General features: G+C 37.5%; 1 non-coding gene across 1 annotated transcript; it reads left to right on the top strand.

The window, feature by feature from the left end:
- The first annotated feature begins 3,727 nt into the window (after positions 1-3,727).
- LOC145134975 (small nucleolar RNA R71) lies at positions 3,728-3,834 on the top strand. Its single transcript, XR_013719457.1, has one exon. It is a non-coding gene; the product is annotated as a small nucleolar RNA R71 (small nucleolar RNA).
- Positions 3,835-24,723: the final 20,889 nt, after the last annotated feature.

The raw sequence follows: 24,723 nt of genomic DNA, 5'->3' as shown, positions 1-24,723 counted from the left end.
TATGTGACTTAGAAAGTGATTGAACATCCAACTTTCTCAAGACTTTGACACCCAACTCTCCCGGCTTGTCAATATGTGACTTCATCTCTAAGATGTGATCACACATAGACCTTGCTTTCCATTAGGGCTTGAGTGACCTTGAACTTGTGGGTTAGGGAGAATAATTGGAGAAGGTGGAGGAAGAGAAGTATGACTTCCATGAGCCAAACTCGGGAAGTCATATTCATTAGGAAAGCTTGGTTTGGGAAAATCATTGTTGTCTAAACCAGACATCAACAATGGGAGAAATTCACGTAAAGTTGATTTAAGTCCTTAATATAACACCCAATATGATATATTAAGGCTAGGACCCAACAAACTATTTTATAACTTGGAAGAGGGATGTCGTAATCCAAGCTATAAAATATTTGAAGGTAGGTGAATGACGATTCACCAATTTCCACCAAGATAAACGAAATGTATTATTAAGTTTTAATTGGTTTTGAAACTCCTAGATTCTTTTGAGATTCATTGAACTTTTCAATGGCATGTTTCAATCTCGAGTGTGCCCTTCAGGTTTTGTGAGTGGGATGCCGCGGATCACAAAACAAGGTGTGAAGTAACCATGCAAATATACTTGGTACCCTTAATATTTACCCCTCAATCGATGTGCCGGTTAACCACACATGCTCCAACGATACTATGATAAACATTAAGTTACCCTTTGCCTACCTTGTTAAGTCCAGGTTAGTGTGCCGGTTAACCACACATCCTCCACTAACAGCTTAAACAAAGTGCAAAGTGTAATTTCGTGGATTAGCACCTTATTCACATTTTCCTAAGTAACTAAGATTGGGAATTTATAAGTGTTTAGTTACTTAGTATTTATCATTATACTTATAATGAAGGGAGAATTATAGTCCTTGTCCTACCTGTTCGGCTAATGACCCTCCACCGGTCAAGGAAGCGGTGAGTGAGAGTGGACACCCATTAAACTGCCATTTTATAGGCAGTAACCTTATACCCCCCTTATAGACCGGCTTTGTGAATGAGGCCTACTAATGGTAAGACGACTTGCTCTTATACATATAATATATTAAACTTTTAATATTATAATAGTATAAGGGTGTATTTAGTTTTTGACTCCGTATGATTTTTATATGATTTTTGTAAAACAGTGTAGGAAAGTGAAAAACAAGCTTAACAGCTCACTGTTATAACACACTTGTAACATGTTGAGCAAAGTATTTATCACTAGGTTTCTATACGGTGAATGCATTTCTTGTTACTTTAACATTATATTCAGAAATGGTTATTCATTGATAAAGGTTTTCATTCACTTAACCATGCATAATAAACTTTTATAGATATACTTTATGGAATTCACACTACAAACTTGTCATATAAAGGGAATTCAATTCAACCATACAAAAGGTTTTACTCGCACACTACACGTAAATTCATTAACGTAAGTTGTGAGACAATTCTTCAATTGTACTCTTAGAGTACGGGTTAAAAATTCCTGTAAGTTATTGTTGGATTTTGAGCATTCTAACACTCCTATGGTGTACATACAACCCTATAAACTTTGGATCTATGTTTTCTCTATTATACATGCAAATATTAACAATTCCAAGATTTCATCCTAACTAGCATATTATGAAGCACCTATACTATAAAGTTCTAGTTAGATGACATACCTTTTGATGTAGCTTGATGTCTTCAAGCTTTAAGAGCTTAGCCCCAATAGTGTGGAAGCCTCAAATGGAATCACAAATCACCAAAACACCTTGGAAGAACTTGAGAGAATATGTATGCACACTAAAATCAGCCCACTCTTATTTTCACACACTTGTGCCAATTTTGTGAGCCAAGGACCCCTTTATATATTATGGATGGTCCATGGAGCTTTTAGGTTGGGCTAAGCTTTCATGGATGGTCCATGGAGCTTTTAACCCATGGATCCTATGTAAATGAAAGGTCATGGGTATTAGGGTTTACATGGATGTATCCCTAATCCTCCATAATATATAAAGGGGTCCTTGGCTCATAAAATTGGAACAAGTGTGTGAAAATAAGAGTGGGCCGATTTTAGTGTGCATACATATTCTCTCAAGTTCTTCCAAGGTGTTTTGGTGATTTGTGATTCCATTTGAGGCTTCCACACTATTGGGGCTAAGCTCTTAAAGCTTGAAGACATCAAGCTACATCAAAAGGTATGTCATCTAACTAGAACTTTGTAGTATAGGTGCTTCATAATATGCTAGTTAGGATGAAACCTTGGAATAGTTAATATTTGCATGTATAATAGAGAAAACATAGATCCAAGGTTTATAGGGTTGCATGTCCACCATAGGAGTGTTAGAATGCTCAAAACCCAACAGTTTTATCGGCTAGATGGATTTTCATTTGAATAGGCTTTGGGTCCAGAAGGTTTAGCTTTTTGAAGAAAGAATATGGCATAATATTTATACTTGCCCCTGAATCAGTCAACGCTTGTGTGGTTATTATGTTCCCAAATTGACAAGGTACGGTGATGCTTCTCAGATCACCCCTCTTCTCTGGCAGCTCATTCAACACTATCTCAGCCACTTCTTCCATATTTCTTCTAGTTGTAAAGAGGCTCTTAAGCAAGCTTGCACATTTTGGCGTTTGAACTATCATTTCAATAAACAAAATATTCACTTTGGAGTGCCTTTATATGCTCCATAAACTTCCTATACTCTTGAATCTGTTCACCAGGTATGGCTCGACTCGGAAATGGCAAAGGAGGCCGGTAAGGTTTTAAAGGAAAGCTGTTTTTGTCATCAGACTTTGGACTCCTCGAGTCCTTGTCTGGGACTCGGCGAGTCGAGTCGGGTTTACTCGATTCCCAGTTTTCTGCCTCTTCTTTTTGCACCTTTATGGGATCCTTCTGGATAGGGGTCATAGGAGTGAAAGTTTTCTCAGAATCTGTTGTTATTGCATTCACATGTGCCATTCTTGGATTCGGTTTGGTATTGCTAGGAAGTTCACTCGATGCTCTTTGTTTGATTTGTTGTGCAAGCTGGCCTAGCTGTTTTTCAATGTTATGAATGGATGCTTGCTGATTCCTAAGCATAACTTGTTGATCTATCATCATAGATTGGTGCTCTTTAATCATATTTCGTTGCTCCTTTATTGCAACATCGGTATCATTGTGTCTCTTTTCGGATGCAGCTGCAAATCTTGTGAGCATATCTTCAAAGTCTGGTTTCCTTTCTTGCACCTGTTCCTCTTTTTGATAAAAACCCCTTGCCTTTTGCTTATAGTTTTCCTCTTTTGCCTTTTTGTACTCATCGTATGGGATCCATTCCTTCTTGGGTTTTCGCCAATCATCATCATATTTATCGCCACTTGAATAGCACACTTATGCTTTCCGGTTCCCGTTCTCGTCCAAATCACAATCTCTAGTAAGGTGAGGCCCGTTACAATTCTCACATCCCACCCAGATAGCGTGGATGGATTGTTCCATCTTAGTCATTCTTCGATCCAAACTCTCCAACTTATCCATCATTGCTGCCATGCTATCAGTAACTGAGTTCACCACCCCTCGATTTGGTTCATTCCTTGGGTTATGATATTCTCTAGAGTGCTTAGAGAATTCTATTCAATTAGTTGTTTTATCACCGGGGGTGCCTTCTTTGTGAGTGGTCCTTGCGAATCAAGGAGCTGCCTAGTTGTCACGTTCACTCCATCATAGAAAATGGAGACTTCTTGTTGGCTGCTTAGATCATGATGTGGGCAGTTCCTTAATAAGCCCTTGTATCTCTCCCACGCCTCATAAAGTGATTCGCCAGCTTGGTGCTCAAAGTTTGCTATGGCTTTCTTCAACTTTGTTATCTTTGATGGAGGGCAAAATTGATCAATAAATTCCTCACACATCTTAGCTCAAGTGGTGATGGATCCTGGAGGGAGTGATTTCAACCAATCTTTCGCAGCTCCCTTGAATGTAACTGGTAGCATACGAAGCAAAACGGTGTCGCGAGCCACATTAGGGACATTGAAGTAGTCGGCTATATCGTTGACCTCGTCTAGATGCTTGTATGCATCCTCGTGATCTTTCCCGTAGAATGGGATTTCCTTAAGTTGGGCGAGTATGTGACCCTTAAGTTCAGAGGTGTCAGTTGCGGGAATCGCAGGTTGCACGAGTCCTGGGCCGGTATCATCACGCATCCTTTTCTTCCATTCGCCCATGGGAACTTCATCGATGTTAGCCATGGTGTTAGCTAGTTCGCCTTCTATGTCGCTTCCTTCTTCGTATTTGAATTCGTTTCCTTCTCCTTCGGTTTCGTACTCGGTGTCTTCCTTCGTGTTGCTGGATTCTCCAACTTTCTGACCCTTTTTCTTGCTAAAAGCTGATTTGAGGCTCTTAAAAGGTGACTTCTTTGGTGTTGAAGATGATTCTACGGGTTTGTTCTTGTCCTTCCTAAGAGTGGATTCCGGGTTTTCGAGCGGTGGGATCAAGGGTGTGCCTGATCCTCGGGTCATAAAATACCTGAAAGAAAATAAGAACACGCGTAAAAAGAACAAAAATGAAATAAAAAAACGAAAATGGAAATTCGCCTTGGACTCGTCGAGTAGCTTCGATTGCACTCGGCGAGTTCAAGGTTAAGACAGAATTTTTTTTTATATCAAAATACTAAAAACAGAAAAACTAACAAAAACTTAAACCTAATAACTAAATTACTAAACCAGTAAATTTGTGCAAGATAAATCTCACACAAAGGGTCGATAACACTAGCAATTAGAATTAATTTTTGAACCGTTCCCCGACAACGGCGCCAAAAACTTGATGTGTGTGAAACGAACTAGTTTTATTCCTACTTTTTAATGTAAATTAGACACACAAAAGGCAGTGTACATGTCAATTGGTGGTATAGATCTAGCAAGCAGGGTATCGAACACAGGGAACGACAATTAAACAAACTACTAGAATTATCTAAAAACAAATAATAAAGGAAAGGGTTTTCTCTAGTTTTACAAGACTAGAAACTTAACTAACACTTAAACTAAGCAATTAACAGCTAAGCAAACAAAAATTCAACTAAATTCAATAATTAAGGAGTCTTCTATTTAGGTTTGAATCATTTGTTCCTATGGTTGATTTTTATGGCAAGTGCAATAGATTAATTAGAATTGGCTATCTATTAGTGTGATTAGGTTCACGTTCGCTATTACTAATCCTTAGAAAACACATCAATTCAATCAATGGCCAGTTGGTTAAATTAACTAATTTCCTAGTTTATTGATTCGGGTTAAGTAAGACTTGTAGTAGCTAATTGAATTGGTCGTTCAATTAACCTCTTGTTGATGGTTTGTCACACAAGCTCACACATTAACTTACCTATTCCCTAGTTAACCCTAGTTTCACGTTCGCTATTCCTAGGCATATAACAATGTTTTCACATAAATCATATGAGATTAGCAATTAAGAGATGTTCATGCAACTTAATTTACTGGTTAATTAACAGAAAATAGTTGTTAACACATAAGGTTCTTTAACAAGCTTAACAAAACAATATTCACCAAATTAAATTAATCCAACCACAAAAATCAAACCATATTCACAAAATCATCTATCCTAAACAGAAGATATGAGTCTTAGCTCATGATTACAACATAAACTAACTCAAAAATGAAATCAATTGGTTCATACATAGTTCAAACAAAAGATTAAGTAAAGAGTAAACTTGAATTTGCCTTAATTCTCCTCAAAAACGAATGTAGGGTTGATTCTCTGGTTTCCAGCACCTCAGCAGCACCTTCAATCGTAGCTTAGCCTCCAAGTCTTCATGAGAGAAATCGGGTGTCGATCTCAAAGTCCCTATTTATAGATTTGGGTTGACTCGTCGAGTCCAGGGACCGACTCGCCGAGTCCTTCATTAAATATATGTATATGACAGGACTTCTATGTTCACGAATGTTCGTCGTGACTCGTCGAGTCAGGAATTGACTCGCCGAGTTCTTCATGATTTTGACTCTTTTTCTTTTTTTCTTCACTTCCATTGCTTCCAATAGCTAGTCCTACTTCCTTTTGCTTCCGAGCATGTCTTTTAGGCTGAAAATACAATTCAAACGTAATTAAGCACCTTTTGTACAATAATCACAATAAAATAGCCAAAAAGTATTAAGATTCTATGCAAAATATATGATTAAATATGCACATATCATATATTGTTTATTTATTTATTTTTTAGGGCTATTGAGCAACTCGACGAGTTGCTGCTACAACTCGTCGAGTAGAGTCGCGATGTGCCACGTGGGACTAATGATCTACTCGACGAGTCAGAGAGTCGACTCGCCGAGTAGACACTGTGAAGTGAAACCCTAAATCCCCGGGTTTGGGGCCTATTTAATGGCACTTATAGCCTCATTTGCGGCTCATCAACTGCTTACCTTCACTGAGACAAACCCTAATCGCCCTTTTAGCTAATAGAGAGAGTGTGAGCTAATATTGAGTATCTTGGTGCATCTTTGGAAGAGAAGAGAAGGATTTCAAGCAAGGAACAAGAGGAAGCTGCTAGATCTGTTGTTATTCATCCAAGAGCTTCTGTAAAAGGTATAAAGTTTATACCTTTCTCTTTAGTTTGGGTAGATCTCATATTATTGGAGTTTAGGGCTTTTTCCATCTCATTTTGGGACTTTGAGTGTGTTGAGTTCATATAGAGATTTGGGCATCAGATCTGGACCTTGAGAGGTCCCTAGAGTCCAAAGGTCCTTGCTTTATTAAGCCATAATAGAGTTTTTGAGTGAAAACCCCTTGATAAAGTATGTTCTTGGCATTCCAAGCCCAAAGTGCCATGCATGGACGTAAAGCTTGTGGCTTTACGTGATAAACGAGCCTTTAGAGTTTAGATCCAGAGTTTGGGAAGGTTTTCTGCCTTGAAATCGTCTGAATGAGAAATGAGTCTGAATGGACTCGCCGAGTCGATGAGTGTCTTCCCCGACGAGTATGGATATGGGTAACTCGGCGAGTCAACGAGACGACTCGACGAGTTAAGTTGGGTTTTCGCGATGTTCTGAGGAATAATGGGGACTCGGCGAGTCACAAATGTGCACTCGGCGAGTTAGGTCAACATGGACAGTTGACTCGAGTGTTGACTTTTGTTGACCTTAGGGTTTGGTCTAGGCATGACTTATGGAGACCATGGAGGGGTAAAATGGTATTTTACCCATCTAGGAGCTAAGGAAGGACTATCATGGGTTATTTGAAATTGTGATCTTAAGTGTTAGATAGAGATGCTTGTTACATGTAGGCTAGACTTTTGGTGATTCGTGTTCGAGGAGTACACATTTTCTTAGCCTACTTACGAGGTGAGTTTTCTCACTATACTTACCATGAGTGGTCTCTATGTGTGACCGGAAGGTATTATGTGTTTAATTGAGTTATGAGATATTATGCATTTTGTCTGTGTGATATATATATATATATATATATATATATATATATATATATATATATATATATATATATATATATATATATATATATATATATATATATATATATATGCTTTATTCTGTGTTTTACTGAGATAGGACCAGAGGGTCCAACCCGAGTTGTGGGACTGGAGGGTTCCCACAAAGACAGGACCGGAGGGTCCAAACCGAGCTGTGAGACCGGAGGGTTCTCACTGAGACACATGACCGAAGGGTCCACACTGAGTAGCATGAGACTGGAGGGTCCATGTCGAGTTATATCCATGAGAGGCTTATTATTTTGTGTATGTGGTATTTGGGGAACTCACTAAGCTTCGTGCTTACCATGTTATGTGTGATGTGTTTCAGGTACTTCTCAGGACCGCGGGAAGGCGCCGGCTTGATTGTACACACTTGTCCGAGATTATATTGAGGATCCTGGGATTTGATTTTATTATGGTTTTGATGTTGACATTTTGAGATACATGTGGTTTTGTGAAATACAATATATGAGTTTATTGTGCTTTTAAAATTGAAAAAAAATTGTTTGAAAATTTACGGTGTTACACTAAACATACACATAATAAACCCAAATTAGCAATTAAGGTAATAACTAACTCACAAAGAATCTTGGTTCAAAAATAATCTTCCATTTGGCAAAAGGCCATTTTTCCCTTCAAGACTAAATCCCAACACAGTTGACCAAAAGTCAAACTAGTCAAAAAGTCAACTCTTTGATGCTACACTTAGCGTAGGACATACCTATGCTCAGTGTAGCACACTTCTCTACACTCGGCGTAGAGCCCAAGATGAAAAATGATATATTTTCATGTTACACTAAGCGTAGAGAAAGCTACGCTCAGCGTAGCTCTGCTGATGTCCAAACTTTTATTAAGCTCTCAAAACTGAAGGCCAACCTCCCAAACTCTCAAATAAGAATCCAATGGATGTCTTAATGCATAAAGTCCTTGAATTTATCCCTTTCCATGGATAAGAAGAGAACAAAAATAAACCCTAAGTCCTTATTATCACTATTTGCTCAAGAACTCATGCATGGGTGGATGAAAGTGATCAAGCTCTCATTTTTATGACTCAACAACCCCAAAGAAATCTGGAAATGACACTCAAATGGTCTAGAGTAGCTCATACTCACAAGAACCATGATTTTAGGGAAAAAAGCACATAAACTCATGACCAAACTAGATCTAACATAAATAAGCACCAAGATAGAAACTTTATACCTTCTGGAGGTGGATGAAGGGATGAAAATTACAGATCTACAAAGATTGGAGCTCCAAAGTTGTTCCACAATGAAACTTTTCCTTCAAAAGTGTACACAAAACAGTCTAAGAGCTCAAATATCACACAAGGTGGCTAGGGTTGCGAGCTGGCTACTTAGAGGGTGAAGGTTGAGCATGGGGAGAACGTCAAGGAGTTAGAGCCTTTAAATAAGGCTCATACCCCTTGGTTTAGGGTTTTGATTCAGTGATACTACGCTCGGCGTAGTTTTTCCTACTCTTAGCATAGGTCATTAACCTCGATCCATTATTCCTTCACCTACGCTCAACGTAGGGAAAAATTCCTAATTTCCGTTACAACTTCAAACAGTCATGACTTCTTCGTTTCAACTTTATTTTGAATGATCTTTATATCCACGTGAAGGTATTGACAAGCCCCACAATTCTATTTAATTACTTTTAACTTAAAATTTATCGAACTAAATTCATTAATTCATGCAAGAAGTCCAAAATATCACTTTTCCCATTTTACCCTTTATCTCCAAAGTACAATTCGAAGCTTCAATCACTTTTCCAATATCATCAACATCCAATAGGGTCTAAAATCTATTCCTTGAAGCCCTAATACCTTTTCATGATCGAAGTACGGTCCAAAATCCAAAGAAAATAAGAAACAATACTGAAACTGGGTGTTACAACTATCCCCCACATTGTTAGGATCCAATACACCCGAGTTTCCTATATGAGCTATGTTTGTTTCTAAAATACATATGGGCTAGGATCATTTCCTAAGATATATGGGCTATGTTTTGTTCTTTAAACTAAAACCAAAAATCTTAGTAAAACCCTATGCTGCATAATCGTTAATCCATAAGGAGTGAGAAACATCAGGTATAGAACCGACGCACACTGATCTATACGGGTCGACATCCCACCCACATGTTGTTAGCTACAACCATCATTTGACAAGTTGAATTTGGCGTTGATATTTTTATTTTTATTTACTACACGTCGTCGATCAAGCGTTGGTGTGGAACTATTAGCACATCCACTCTTGTGCTGGTGCAGAGGTGTCGTGTCGTAGTGTTGGTTATGAGCTCCTTATAGACCTCGAGGATTGTTACTGTATGGAAGTGGAATATTATTCATACAAAATTTTTGTTCTCTTAGCTTTGTTGAAAGAGATTGTATGTAGTGGAATGGTTGCGACTCAAAATGATAAGTGTCAATACCAAAAATTATGTTATATAACAGTTAATTTACTTCATGATACGACTGATCAAAGTTTATTAACTTACGTTTAATAAGTTATTTATATAAACCCTTTGGTTTTTGTATGAAAAATTTACGTTTATATGGGATGAATTTGCCCCACTGTTTAAGTGTCGGTTCCCAAATTAAGTAAGATAACACTTAATAACTACGTTGACACAACCTTAAAAGTTTTATAAACTCAAAATCTATGAGTTTTTCATATAAACTATAAAAATTGCTTGTACAAAACTTCAAGAGTAAAGTTGGTTATTTTATGTTTTCGCAAAGCTTAACGTGCCCTATTTTTATAGAATTTGGTATTCAATATCTTTATATAAATATGCATTTTGGTCATGAGAACCGTCAAAATTTAATATATGTTTGATTCACTTATATATTCACCAAATTTTGTACTTTCGGATTTGAACAAACGATATTTCTAAATGAGTCCAAATACAGTTTTTACTCATTTATTTTTATAATTTTGAAATAAAATCACATATTTATAAAAGTTGATAAACCAGATAAATTTTATAAATCACTTTTGATTATAAAAGTACTTTGTGTCAAAAGTTGTAGAACTCACCAACAATTTTTGTTGACGTATCTTAATGCATGTATTCTCAAGTTGATTAACAGGTTGGAAGGATTTGCATATAAGAGTTTCCATTATTTTACTATACCATTGTAAACGCCGATCTATTTGGTGTGTGTAGTGATTTAGCAATAGTCATTATCAATGAAAATTCTATTTCGGTAATAATAGAAGCTTATATTTGTACTATTCAATGTATGTTAAATAACTATGATCACTTATTTACGTCGCGCACATCAGCGTTTCACCCCGGCAGACGGGGGTGTGACACTGACTTTTTCTCTTTGTATTGCCAAGAAGAGCACAACACCAAACCCTAAGTCCATATTATCAAGTTTTTCTCAAGAACTCATACATGGGTGGATGAGAGTGACCAAGCTCTCATTTTTATGACTCAGTTCCCCCAAAGACATCTGGAAATGGCACTAAAATGGTCTAGAGTAGCTCATACTCACAAGAACCAAGGTTTTTGGGACAAAAGCACATAAACTCATGACCAAACTATATCTAACATGAATGAGCACCAAGATAGAAACTTTATACCTTCTGGAGGTGGATAAAGGGATGCGAGTTCTAGATCTACAAAGCTTGGAGCTCCAAAGTTGTTCCATAATGCAACTCTTCCTTCAAAAGTGCACACAAAACACTCTAAGAGGTCATATCTCACACAAGGTGACTAAGGTTTTGAGGTGGCTGCTTAAAAGGGTGTAGGTTGTGCATGGGGAGAACCTCAAGGAGTTAGAGCCTTTAAATGGGGCACATAACCCTTAGGTTTAGGGTTTTGATTGAGCGCTGCTACGCTCGGCGTAGATTTGCCTACGCTCAACGTAAGTTATTAAACCCCCTTCCATTATTTCTTTACCCATGCTCGGCGTAGGGGACTTTTCTATGCTCAACGTAGGGCAAAATTCCTAATTTCCATTTCGTCTTCAAATATTCATAATTTCTTTGTTTCGACTCCATTTTCAATGATATTTAGATCCACATGAAGGTATTGAAAAAACCCATAATTGTATTTAATTACTTTTTACTTAAAACTTACCGAACTAAATTCATTAGTTCATGCAAGATGTCTGAAAATATCACTTTTCCAATTTTACACTTTAGCTCTAAAGTACAATTTGAGGCTTAAATCACTTATCTAACATCATCAACATCCAATAGGTTCTAAACTCTATTCCTTGAAGCTCCAAGACCTTTACATGATCAAATTATGGTCCAAAATCCAAAGAAAATAAGAAACATCCTGAAATTGGGTGTTACACCTTGGCTCCAAAGACGAGAGAAGCCTCACCTCCCACAGTCAACTGTGGTCGCCGCCAACTTCCTTCTTCTCTTGAGATTACAAAAACGAAAAAACATCAGGATGGTGTTCTCCATGTAGAACATATTTCTTCTTTTTCTTCCATATCATACATACATATCTCCTTTATTTTTCTTCCCAACCATACACATTTAAACATCTCAGTTGATGAAATCCTTTTCATATCTTCATCTCAAACCAAAATTATACAAAGAGATATAGTGATGATGTATTTAACACAAATTGCTTATGATTTGGAAAAAGAACAAGATGAACAGATATGGAGGAACAACAAGATGAAGAGATGGAGAGAGAGAGAGAGGGGTGTCCCGTTTTTTATTTGTGTTTAATTAAAAATAGTAAAATAAATATAAAGTAATTAAAAAACAAATATAAGGGGTATAATAGTCTTTTCATGTTGATAGGGACCAAAACCAATAAAAAGATCCAATTTTGGACCATTAGTGCACCACCAAAACTTTTTTTTGCCAAAACCACAGAATTTTGCCAACTACAGGGACCATTTTTTGCAATTTTGTCTTAAAAATAAATTAACTAATTAACACCCCCTACTAAATACCCCTTAAATCACAGGAGAAAACACACATTCTTTCCCCTTTCACCGTCTTTTCTCCTTTCCCATTCCGGTAACTGGTCGCGGACCGCCACAACCAACGTCTCTATCACCGCTATGCCCAACGGTAAGGGTGAAATCCCCAAAACAAACCAGATGTTGTAAATCGATGGAGTTTGGAGTGGAAATGGTGCAGATCGATCAATGACATCAAGATGCATCTGACGACGGTTGAACTTCAGAAATCAATTTCTTTTGGAGGTCGCCATATGTATATCGATCATGGGGGTAGTAGTGTTTGTCGGATTTGAGAGATGTGTATTATTTGCTACCTCCCCCATTTCCCTAATCTTGCAGTCGGCATTCCACAAACTATTAGTTCTGATGACTACTTATGGTATAGAACCACCGACGCTGTTTCATCACCATATTTGAAACTGGGTGGCACTATGTGCTCCATGATTTTGTTTTAGGTTTAATTTTGGTTTCATGTAGCTTCACATGTACTATAGAAATCAATTTGATTTATGATGATTAAATCCCCTTTAGTGGCAGTCTAAATCCAGTGGTAGTCTAAATTTGAGTTACATGTTTGGTTTTAGATGTATTTTCTGGTTTATTGGTGAACGGTAGGTAGTTTTGTGTTGAGTCTTGGGTGATTTCTAGGGTATTCGATCTATGGATAGAAATGATGTCCAGAGCTGGTGGTACTGTTACTCGAGATGATGACTGGAGGTGGTGGCAAAAATTGTAAGAGGGCTAAGGTGTAGGGATGAGCAGCGGAAGCGGGTACCTGCTTTCGGAACCGGAACCGCCTCAGAACTGTCGGTTTTGGAACTGGAACTGCCTTAAGCGGTTCCGGTTCCGGTTCCTAAAGTTGCGGAACCGCCCTAAGCGGTTCCGGTTCCAATTCTCATTTTTATGAAACCGGTACCCGCTGGATACCCGCCGGTTCCGGTTCCAATACCAGGTACCCGGAACCGGCGGTTAACCGGAACCGGTACCGCCGGATACCCGCCTTTTTCTAAAAAAATATATATTTAATTTTTATATTTTGGTGACTTTGTTTTTTAAAAAATAGGGAAAATAATTTTTACCTGACCTTAGTCGTTTTTAGGGTTTGTGAGATTCATTCTTACAAAAAAACACCGACACACTCTCTTCTTCTCGTCACTCTCTCCTCTCAAACCAGTCCTCGTTTCCTCGTTGGTCACATTATCAGTTAACTAGAAATACCACCGCTATCATCCGCCGGTCCGCCCAACATCAAACGCCATTCATCCGTCATCTCTGTTCATTCGGCTCAATCGAAGGTTCAATCTGCAACTATTATCTCAATTGTAAGATGTCGACACATGTCTTTATCTCTCTATCCTCTCCGACGCTGTTAACTCTCTGGTTATCCTTATCAATCGCCGACCAAACCTGCTCAAGTGGTAAGATTCATCTGTTATGTGGATACTCATGAAATTATTGCTTCTCACCACTTCAAGTATGTGTTTTCAACTACGCATGTGGATACTTATGAAATTGATATTGTAAAAATGGTAAGGTTCAGTTTTAGATTTGGAGTATGCGTTCGTCTGTGTTTGCTTTGAACTGTGGTGATAGGAATCGACGATCGGAGTGGCGTTTTTTTCGCAAACCCTAGCAGTAAGCTTACTAGAATCTTGTTCATATCCGGTTTCTTTTGTGAAATTGAACTGTGGAATTTTCATAATGATCAGTGGATTGATCATATGGCTTGTTGAACTTGGAATTGTGGTGATTTGTAGTAGTTACTAGGGATGAGATTTAGAACCGGAAAACCGGACAGGAATCGGACCGGAACCGGAATCGGACCGGAACCGGAACCGTTAGAACCGGAATATGTAAAACCGGTCCGGGTCCTGGGTTTAAAGAATGGCTCTATCCGGGTTCCGGGTAATCCGGGTTTCGGGTCCTTCGGGTCCGGGTAAACTGGGTTTAAGAACCGGAACCGTGTTAGGAACCGGAACCGGTTTCTATGGAAAGTTTAAAACATGCATATCTCATTCGTTTGAAGTCGGATTGGCATGAGGTTTTTTCCATAGTATAGTTTATAGTTTTTATATGATTTTAGACTATAATTTTGTTATTTTTGGGTTTATATTCATTGACTTATAGTCTCTCAAATTCGGGATATCAAAGCTGGAAATTTTATGTTTTTCAGCTTTTTTTTGTATTCTGTGATAGTTTTAAAACATGCATATATCATTCGTTTAAAGTCGGATTGGCATGAGGTTTTTTCCATAGTATAGTTTATAGTTTGTACATGATTTTAGACTATAATTTTGTCATTTTTGGGTTTATATTCATTGACTTATAGTCTCTCAAAGTTGGGATATCAAAGCTGGAAATTTTATGTTTTTCAGCTTTTTTTATATTCTGTGATAGTTTTAAAACATACATATCTCATTCGTTTGAAGTCGGATTGGCATGCGGTTTTTTCCAGAGTGTAGTTTATAGTTTGTACATGATTTTAGACTATAATTTTGTTATTTTTGGGTGTTTATTCATTGACTTATAGTCTCTAAAAGTAGGGATATCAAAGCTGAAAATTCTATGTTTTTCAGCTTTCTTTGTATTTCGTGATAGATTTAAAACATGCATATTTAATTCGTTTGAAGTCGGAATAGCATGCGGTTTTTTCCAAAGTGTATTATAGAGTTTGTACATGATTTTAGACTATAATTTTGTCATTTTTCGTTTCATATTCATTGATTTATAGTCTCCCAAAGTTGGGATATCAAAGCTGCGAATATTTTTTTTCTCAGCTTTATTTTTGTATTTTGTGAAATTTTAAAACATGCATTCGACCCACATTACCCGGTTCCCCGGGTTTTTGGGTTTTAGACCCACTATACCCGGTTCCATTCGACCCACTTTGATATTTCTGGGTTTTCCGGTTCTAGACCCACTTTACCCGGTACCTTACCCGGAACCGAACCGGAACCGGTTCCTATATACCGATCCGGTTTCCGGTCCTAAAAAATCTCGTTAACCGGTTCCCGGGTTTTCCGGGTCCGAGTCTACCGGTCCGGGTTTGGAACCACTCTCATCCCTAGTTGATACTTGATAGGATATAGATTGTTAACTAAGAACACTTAACTGAGTTCAAATAGAATGAGAGTGCATGTTTCTGTTAAGTTTTTTTCTTTCTTACAGACTTACAGTAGTACGTGATATGGAACCATGTTTGAATTTTTAAGGAATCATGGGCTAATAGCAATGCAATTATTAACTTTAGATTTTTGGTAATTCTTAGCATATCTTACTAGTATTTCTGTTTGGATCACTGACTTTCACTTGTGGCAGACAATTGTAGATATATTTTGATTTCCACTAACTTATGAATGCGTGGGTTTTGGCCTTTTATTGCATCTTATCAATTTCTGTACTGATTGTTGTAAGTTAATGAAATTAAATGTTTATCTTTATTACCAACATCTTGATGCAAGTTTCTTAGTAGTGATTTGGTTTCTTTTATTTATTATATCTTCTAGTTTTTCTTTTTTCTTTCTTATGTTTTCGGAACTAATTTCACTTTCTGTTTACCTGACTAATTCTAGGATTCATTTACACGGGTTAAAAAGTGGATTCCAGAACTTCAAAAACAAGGTGAGCAGATATCATCAACTACTTTAGGTTTCACTTCCTCCATAAATCTTTCAACTTTAATTCCATACAAAAACCAATAACCCTTTTCTTGGTTTTCTCCCAATTGATCTTGTTCACTTCTATATTTTTTATCTTCTTTTCATTCATTGTTCAAAATCTTGGATGAATTCATATTTCATCGTGTGCATGGTGTAGGTAATCCAAACATGGTAAAACTGTTGCTAATGTTAACGATGTATTTCAGGAATATGGTAAGATTTAAAAACTTGCTCTCTTTAATTTAAATTATAAAAAAAAATATTAGGCTTTTATTTATGAGATAATAATTATTGTGTTTGAAACAGCCAAGATATTGCCTAGAGCTCAGCCTACTCAAAATCCAGCAGGAATGGTTCTTGTTGACAGACCAATTGAAGGAGCTGGTGTTGCATCTTGTTGTTGGCTCTTGCTATTGTGTTATTTAAAAGTAGGAAATGTTTTTAATAGCTAGTTATTTAAAAGATCAAATTTTTGTAAATGTTTTGGTTTTATATCTTGTACTTATATTGTTTGTATAGGTTAATTTACATAATTTATATGGCATGTATAAAATAACAAGTTTTAATACTCAAAAAGCCGGGTACCCGGAACTGGAACCGGTTTCGGCGGTTCCGGGAGCGGTTCCAATTTTCTAGGAACCGGTGTAGGCGGTTCCGGTTCCAATACCAAAAACTTAAGAACCGCCGGTTCCGAGAGCGGTTCCGGTTCCAGCTAAAATAGGCGGGTACCCGGTTATGCTCATCCCTACTAAGGTGTGGTTGTTCATTTTTTTAAGAATATATAAATTATTTAATTTATTAAATAATAGAATAAAAAAGAATTAATAAAATAAAATAGTTATTAAGTAAAAAATAGTAATTTTAAGTACGGCAGTGACCATGACTGTCCGAGTTAACAAAAAAAGTCGTTAGGGACCAAGCGTGAAAATTACCCAAAACTACAGGGACAAGTCGTGTAATGTACCCAACATATATTTTATGGAATTATGCACTTGAACATTTAGCTCCTATCGTGGAAGTTATCTCATATATGAATAGAGATGTTGCTTCTTATGTGGATCTAATTTACTATGCATCCTTTTACATAAAAATTATAAGTATCCATTGCATGGAATGAATGGTAACAATATGTGGCCAACTGTAACGTCCGTAGATTCGGGCTAGACAATTAAGATATAATAAGCAATAAAATGACATTTTTGATAAAATTTTATTTAGGATAAATAATCTTAGCGAAAATCACAATACATGTGACAAGGATTCCGTACATATAAAGAACTTTGAAATCTGACTTCGTATGAAGAAGTTATGTTTCTTCGAAGTTTCGCCATTAAACCAACGTGGCTATGCGTATCTTAAAAAATTGAATTTTAGATAGATTGATTATTAGCCTAAGTAATCTAAATTAAATTCGTAGTAATCTTTTAACCAAGAGCGTGCATATAGAGAACGTCCAAATCTGACTTCGTGAGAGAAAGTTGTGATTTTTCGAAGCTTTAGCGTAGCAGTGTGCTACTCAGAAACCGAAACTAAAATCGGTCGACTTTTAGGGAAAACAATCTAAACGAGACTTGAATATATCTTCATTACCTATTCGTCGATATAAAGACAGCCGGAAACGGATATCGTATGAGAAAGTTATGATTTTTATACGGACTTTAACAGTCTAAGTCTGTTAAAATATAGCTTTAATAATAAAATAGGAATTAACCGACGGAGTCTAAACCAAAGTTGTAAAACTCGTCACTAGCTATAAAGAACGTCGAAAACGGAGCTCGTATGAAGAAGATATGATTTGTTAAAAAATTAATGTTTTTGCGCGGCCCGACAAGAGGCGTGCCTCGCCTCTGACACACCACCCAGATTACACCACATATCACACTCCACATGGAGCCACGTCACCCTTCTCTGACGAAGGGCATGGCGCATGCCAACAAAAGGCGCGACGCGCCTTCTTCCCCAACCTATAGATAGCTTTTTTTCAGCCATTTCTCTTCACACCTTCCTCCAAAATCTCTCTAGGACTCTCTTAAACCTTTAGACCTTTACTCTGTAACTCCTGACCACTTTAGCAAGGCCTTGTAGCATCGGGGAGTTAGAGAAATAGAAGTTCATGAGTCAGAGTTCTGTCCGTGCAGTGACCAGTTCTCGTGAGAAAGCTCTGTAAGTTAAGTTGCACTTGTCCTAATTTAAGTGTAACTTATATTTATAGTCATAGTCATTATTATGAACCTATAAATAAGATTTACAAATGATTCCATGTCAAAATACTGATTGAGCTACTTACAGGAGTGATGTCTAGGCTGGATTTACTGATGTGTTTAAAGTGAGATTTCCAAACAGTATATTATGTAACTAAATGGACCCTACCTTCGATATGATCCTACCTGGTTATTCCTTATTTGATATATCTGGATGTAGACATTGGGATTATTAAGGAATCCAGGCTATCATTGTTATAGTCACAAGGAATATGAAAATAGACTAAGACTTAGTGCAATTTTAATCTAGGTCTTTTGAAAGGATAAAGTATTAAGGCGAAGCGTTGCCCTAACCTCAAATCATCTACTTTTGTCAGGTGAGTGCATAGTTACTTTCATCTTACATATAAATATGAATTATTTAGATAATTAAATGATATGTGTGCCTATTATCCATATTATGTGTTAGATGAATCTATATGACATGATTTTACTCGATTTAATTATATAAGTATTTTCATACTTATAATATATATATATATATATATATATATATATATATATATATATATATATATATATATCAGGTAGTGATGGGCGATGGGCGATGAGAGATGGGAGATGAGAGATGTTTAGGAGATGTCATGACTTTTACTTGCGATGATTGCGATGTAGTCATCTAACAAAGTATAGATGACGAAAACGAACCATTCTAAATGGTTCAGTGGAACACTCGAAGCTTCACAGCCTGTAGGTGATGAACTACTTGTTCATGCGATGTTCTCTACTTACATGTAATGCGGAGAAATCTCCAAAGCAGTACTGTCTATGTGATGTTAGCGATGATCCTTAGGAGAGGTCCTTAGCCATATAAGAAAATGTGATGTTGACTATGATCCTAGAATATATCTCTAGAGATGAATATAAGAGATAATGAGGATGGGTAATTGGGTTAATTTTTTGGTGTGAAATATATAATTCAACAAAAGTTAATTAAATTATTGTGGGTTGAAAACCCAATGTACTCACCAGATTTCCCAACCTGACCCACTCAGTTTCTTTGTATCACAGGAAGCAGTACCAAAATAATGACGTTTAGACACGATGTGAGATTCGAGGAAATATAGGCCATAGTATAAAAGATCTTGTAAGGCCTATAATATCTATGTTTATGTTTATGTTTATTGTATCAGTTATGACATCGAAGTTTTAATAATCAATGAAAACATTTCTTTAGAAATACTTTTTATAAGGCAAATTCTGCAATCTAAAGAATACTCTGTTTTAAAATAAGTATAAATATAAAGGTCTTTTTTGGCTAAGAAAATTGGGGATGTCACACCAATTAATAACTACATACTACCTTTGTCACCATTGAAAAGAAGAATGATAGGAAGACATACAGTTAAAGGGAGAAGGGGTACATCTAAAAGGATTGGAAGACACATTGTGTCAAAGATATGCAAAAGAATATTATGCAATGTGTGTAAACAAGTAGGACATAACAAGGTAACTTGTCCTTAAGTGGAAAAGCCCAATAAAATCAAAGTAGAGAAAAGGAAAAGAACAGATCGGGAAGAGGGTAATAACGTAATGCATATGGAGGAGGGTTGGAAAGAAATCAACATGGAAGAAGGCAGGGAAGATATCAACAGGAACATGGGATGAAAGTAGACAACAAGAAAGTGGGTAAAGGTAAAAGGAAAACATTCGAAAGGATTATCAAGAAGATACTAGCTAAAAGCATTGAGGGTAAGAATATGGATGGAAACAGTTCTGCAAAAGCAACTGTAGTTGACTATGATATGTCTTTGGTTTTATGTTATGAAGTATTTGTTATGTTTAAATTTATGATGTTTTGAACTATGTTTGTTTGGGATATGTTTATGTTTGGATGTATGATGATATGAACTAAGTTTTTTTGTTTGAGAAACATTTGTATTTGTAATAGGATTGATGATGTTATGTGGGGTTGATCAACCTTTAATGTTTAATTCGTATCTTGTTGATATAGATATGGACAAAATGTACAACTTTTTTTGTATCATTAACCAAAAAAGTAAATAACATGTAAGGATGCATTGTATGGACGTTCATGGTTTTATGATATTGAAAATTTTGCAAAATTATAAGGAAATATGTGCTCTATTATAACCATATTATAATTGGAAACAAGTGGTCCCATTTGTAGAAGAAACCAATATCAATAAAAAGTACCATAACTATATTTGAAACGTTATTCACTCATTGTTATTAAAAGCACCAAAAGGGAAAAAATTTTTGACTTTTATCAATACGAAAATTTTCCAGCTATTATCAGTTACAGTTAAGATATGAATCATCAAACACATTTTCATATACTTTTCAAAACACAACAGATGTTCAAAATCATAATAAAAAATTGCATGATTTAATAAAGTATTTAATTAGATTTTTAATACTCTGTAATGTCCCAAAAATATAAGAAAAAGTTTTCATTTTTAAACCATTAAGTCATACAGCCATGTATTCCAAAACCAATAACGTAAAAAATATTTTTCAAACATAAGAGTAAATCAAAAGTAATCATCGCGAAAAAGCCATCGTGGGATGCGGTACAGTCAAGTCGGACCCTTCCTTTTGGAACTGCAAGTTCCCGAAAATGTTTAAACCACAAACCATAAGCACAAAGTATAAAATTGAATACATATACAAAACATGCACACCGGGCCCACAGTATAAAACTGAATTGCCCCTGGGTCCATATTCTCCCGACTGGATTACCCCTGGTTTTGTTGGCCTACATCAGAAAACCATACTGCCTCAACCCAAACGCACTATGTCGACATATGCAACACATAAACAATAACCGACAATATGGGTAATCATACAGATCTACCAATCTAACATATTACTAAAACATAACAACATCCTATACACAAAGATATGTAACATAATCTAGTGGGATAACATCAGTGCCTTTGACCCACGAGTATAGTGAGAAATTCACCAGAACTGAAGAACTGAAGATGCACAAAAACACCCTCACACCCTGCACTACTTAATCTCATGAACCGACTATCACCAAGACAGGTAAATCCTCAATTAGAAACCCAGAACCTCCAAGTTTGACCCTAGGTTAAATTGTTCAAAAGTCAACGGTCAACGGTTCAAAAAGTCAACGCCACGTCGTGGGTCCTCCTTGGCCATGTCGTAGGAACGCAAGGTCAAAAGTCAACATGCAGGACATTGCCACATTGTAGGCCCTCCTTGGGTACGTCGTGGCAATGCCACGACAAACAGTCATGAATCTAAACTTCTCCACGCTGTGGCTATCCATTGGCTACATCGTGGCTGTTGGCAGAATGCCAAAAAATCTCCATTAGGTGCTTAATCCTTATATATCAATGCTCCTACTTCCATATCTACTTCTTCTCAAGGACTTAATGGATAAAGTTTCCAACTTTATCCATTACGACTCCAATCCAAGAAAAATTCTTAAACCCTAAGTCCATTAAGCTCTTTATATGACCAAAACTTGAACATGAAACTAAGAACTCTCAAACTAAGACCTTTTTCTCACTTAACAAAAGTCCAAGACCAAAAGGAGACCATATCAAGCTCTGGAGTTCCTCAAACTCCAAAAGCATCCAAAAATGGGACCAAAAACCAACCATCAAGGTCAAGAACATGAATCTCAAAAGAACAAAGTCAAGGTGCAAGATTTTTACCTCCAAATATCCAAAAACCTAAAGGAGATGATGGATCTAGACTTGCTCTATGCTTCCTTGCACCAAGAATGAGTTCCTTTCTTCACAAGCTTCACTAAGGCAAGCGAAACTACTTCAAAATCAAGCCACCAAGATCATAACCATGGATAAGAGGCTAGGGTTTCGAAATGGAGATATGGAGGCTGAAGGAGATAACCTAATCCATGAATTAAGGTGTTTATATATTAGGGAAACCCTGAAAATCTCGGTTTTGGGCTACAGATATTGCCACGACATGGGGGCCATAATAAACATGCATTTCATAAAACCCAAGCCACGTCGTGAGCATCCATGCGCTACGTCATGGCATAGGGGTTTTCTTCAAAAACCCTACCTTTGGTCCCAAACTGTCTTTAGCTGATATTCTAGAAACGGGTGTTACAGCTCTCCCCCACTTAAATTAGATTCCGTCCTCGAAATCATTCTTTACAACTTAGTCTATCGCACCAGCCAACCTTGTCTAAAAATCCTAAATTAAAAATAGAACTGAGGAATCATCGTACACAGATGACCAACTCCCAACACCGCTGTTGAAACCCAATCCTGAAGAAATCACATACTCTGGTAGGGAGACGAACCTTAACATGCTGCCCTAAACCAACAAAGAGAAAAATCCAACTATTCAACCAGAAATCAAAAACTGTATATCGTGCCTGACTTCCAAACAGAGCGAACCATTCAAACCACATCCATAACGATTCCATTCTGCAACCCGAATCGAACAAAACCTTTCCAGTCCTGAACATTGCACTGATAAATGGGAAGCAGAACCGCTGATGAATTGTTGAAGGTGATGACCTTTCACACGGTCGTGCCACGAGACTCCAACCAGAAGTCTAGCTGACAAGGGTTATCCTAGCCCATTTGCTAACACAACTCCAACAACCCTCTAGTCCAAACAAAGGACGACATAACCAACCGACACACGAATAATAACTATTATGTTTCACTCCAGATGAATGCTACAGGACCAAACCCATGGTCTTGCCAACTATCCACAAAATATCCAACCAATACTTGACATGGGCTGAAACCCCAACTTGCTAAACCCAGACAGGCGTCCCAAATTTGGATTAGTAACACTATAAAAGCATACCCCTAGTCCCAAAATTGGATACCCCATTCATTCTAAGAGAGTGAAGTTGATTTTGTGCTAAATAACTTATTCTCTCAAGCCTCCTCTTACATTTGGTGTTTGTGAACCATTAGAGGCATCACACTTAAGGTGCTCAAGCTTTTGAAGGCCAAGAACTACAAGTCCTACTAAGAGGTAAGTTATCTAACTAGTTGTATTGTTCAATTGTTCAATTGTATGCTAGTTAGGGAGAATGCTTTGGAAAAATTGAAAATGCATGTATAATTAGAGAAAACATAGATCCAAAGCATTTAGGGTTGCATGTGCACCATAGGAGTGTTATAGTGCTCAAAACCCAACAAACTAGACCCTAGGAGGCTAGATCTACCATTTGGAGCTTTGGAATGGCTCGAAATCATCTGGACAAGAAATGGACTGTATGAACTCGACGAGTCGGATAAGCCGAATCGACGAGTTGGGGAGGGTTTTCCCGTTGTTGGTTTCTGCATGGACTCGGCGAGTCAGCAGAGGACTCGACGAGTCACTAAGGGTTTTCCCCGACTTCTGGACACACATAGACTCGACGAGTTGGTCAGAAACTCGGCGACTCAGTGAAGGTTTATGACCTTCCGATCTCTTAAGGAACTCGACGAGTTGCAAGCTGCACTCGACGAGTTGGGTCAACATGGACTGTTGACTTTGACCGTTGACTTTGACTTGGACCAAGGGTTGACCAGTTTGACCTCAAGGGGTATTTTGGTAATTTGGGAATTTATGGAAGGGAGTCATCTGTGGTTGTAGGTGTTGGACTTGGAGCTGCATTTGGAGGAGTTTGACTTTATCACTTCGAGCTACTTGCGAGGTGAGTTATCCTCACTATATCAACAGGGTCTAAGGCACCAATGCCGACCCTTATCGGATTTGTATCCGGGTTTATTGCATGATATGCTTATTGATTTACATCTTGGTAGTTAGGATGGTGATATGCTTAGTGACCTGGTTAGGTCGGTATCCTGGTATATAAGATGATGCTATGCTAAGTGACCTGGTTAGGTCGATATCCTGGTATATAGGATGATGCTATGTTAGTGACCGGTTAGGTTTGTATCCTGGTTATAGGATGATGTTATGATTGATGATCTGTTAGATCAGTTTGACTGTTATATATGCTAGCATATGATATTATGTGAACATGTTTATTTCATTGGGGGATTGGGTTGAGGCGGTCTTGCTTTGTGCTGAAGGCCTACATACCCAGTGCGGTCCAGATAGACTACAGGCCCAGGAGGGCATGTTGGTAAGACCGAAGGCCCGACGAGCGGTCCGGATAGGCTGTAGGCCCTGCAAGGCGGTCCAGGCGTGCCGAAGGCTCAGAGAACGGTCCAGATAGGCTAAAGGCCTGCGAGGCGGTCCACTCAGGCTGAAGGCTCATTATGCATGATGTTTGGTTATATGTTATTGATATGTTTTATGGAGTTTGTATTTTGGGGGTAACTCACTAAGCCTTCGAGCTTACATTTATCGATTATTGTTTCAGGTACTTCTGATGATCGCGGGAAGGCGAAAGTGTGATCGTACAGCTCCTCATATTTCATGATTTTATGATTGATTCTGGGATACTCTGACATTATTCTATTT

The sequence above is a fragment of the Lactuca virosa genome, chromosome 8 (assembly GCF_052849685.1).
Source record: "Lactuca virosa cultivar CGN04683 chromosome 8, Lactuca_virosa_CGN04683_v6, whole genome shotgun sequence".
In the NCBI taxonomy this organism is placed as follows: domain Eukaryota; kingdom Viridiplantae; phylum Streptophyta; class Magnoliopsida; order Asterales; family Asteraceae; genus Lactuca; species Lactuca virosa.
Note: the sequence above shows the minus strand (reverse complement) of the source record. Positions and strands in the feature narration are given on the sequence as shown.